Genomic DNA, 1,783 nt, shown 5'->3' with positions numbered 1-1,783 from the left:
CCAGTCTCAGGTGCATAAATAGCCCATGCCTCAAAAACTAAACAGGGCTGAGGAGATAGCTTGGCAGTCTAAGTGCCTGCCTGGCCAGTGCAAAGACCCAGGTTTGATCACTGGCACTGCAGGCTGCACTTGTCCCACGCTGAGCTGCTCCCCAAAACTGGGTGAGGTGGTGCATGCCTGTAATCCCTGTGCTGGGGAGGCTGAGACAGGAGGATCACTATTAGTCCAAGCTGCACCCTATACCAAATAAATACAAGATCAAAATAAAAAGAACAATTTCTCCTAGTTTTCCCTTTCAATAATAACCCCCCAAAAATAATAATAACCCCAACATTAAAGCAACTCAAATGTTCAACTCATGAGTAGAATACCATCGAGTCATAAAAGAAATAAGGTACTTTAAAAACAAAATGCAGGGGCCGGGGAGATGGCTCAGTAGAATAAGCACTTCCTTGGCAAGTGCAAGGGTCTGAGTTCAAACCCTGGTTCCGGAAAAAAAAAAAAAAAAATTCCCCAATGTCAATTTGGGAGTAGACATAATTTGGGGCTGGGGAGATTGCAAGTGAAATAAGCCACACATAAAAGGCCATGTGGGGCCAGGGTCCTGAGTTTGATTCCCAGTACCAGAGAAAAAAGAAAAGGCCAATTGTTATAGGGATTCCATTTCAGTGCACTGTTCAGAACGTACAAACCAGTTCTGGGGAGCTAGCTCAGTGGTTTAAGTGCCTGCTGGGTATGTGCAAGGTCCTAGTTCGATCCTGGTACTGGGAAAAAAAAAAAAAAAAAGAATGTGCAAGCCCACGGAAAAAGGAGGTAGATGCAGGGTTGATGAAAGATTGTTGGCAGCTGGGGGAGGAAGAATGGGAGTGAGCTCTGGTTAGGATGTGCTGGTCTGTATCTACCCATGAATACAGTGATGGATTGACTGCAAGGTACCTTTTGCTCATGGATTATTTGAAATTAATGGAAAAGATAACCAAACTAACACATGCTCTCAAAGCATAACTAAGAAAAGCCTGTCTTTCTCTGCGTAGTAAATGCTACTCCTGAGCAAGCACGCTGTCCACTCATCCCAGCCATTTCTAAGACACCACAGCCAGCAGCAGCAGGGGACGCTGACTGTGGGAGACACGTGGGTATCACTTGTCACTGAACAAGACAGGACGGGGAACCTCAGCCCACTCCACCCACAATGCAAGTTGTAGGTTTTTTCTTTTTTTGGTGGAACCAGGGATTGAACTCAGGCCTTGCGCTTGCCAGGGAAGTGCTTATTCCACTGAGTCATCTCCCCGGCCTGGTTTTCTGATTTCTGTTACAGAAAAAGAATTTTCAAGATGCCTCAGTGAGAGACATAAAGAGGTTTATGAGGTAGAATTATTTTATGAGGTAGAATTTTAAAAGCATATGCACAGAGAAAATGAAGTGTGGGCCCTCAAGGGGAAGAGGCACAGTATGATCTAGGCTGGTTTGGGGAGCGGTAATCTATGAAAGAGAGTGTTCAGTGTGTAGATGAAAAGCAATAGTCTATTCTACAAGGGAATGGCCCACTTCACAGGTGAAAGGAGCTGGCCTATTACAGGTGAACGTCCTTTTTTATAGTGAAAGGCCTGGGTCCAGGCTTATACTGTGTTTAAAAGCCCTAGGAGCAGGGCCGGGGAGATGGCTCAGTGGAATAAGCACTTCCCTGGCAAGCGCAAGGGTCTGAGTTCAATCCCTGGTTCAGCCAAAAAAAAAAAAAAAAAAAAAAAAAAAAAAAAGCCCGGTTTAAAGCACCTACTTAGGG

The sequence above is a fragment of the Octodon degus genome, unplaced genomic scaffold, assembly GCF_000260255.1.
Source record: "Octodon degus isolate 3935 unplaced genomic scaffold, OctDeg1.0 scaffold00059, whole genome shotgun sequence".
NCBI classification, from domain to species: domain Eukaryota; kingdom Metazoa; phylum Chordata; class Mammalia; order Rodentia; family Octodontidae; genus Octodon; species Octodon degus.
Note: the sequence above shows the minus strand (reverse complement) of the source record.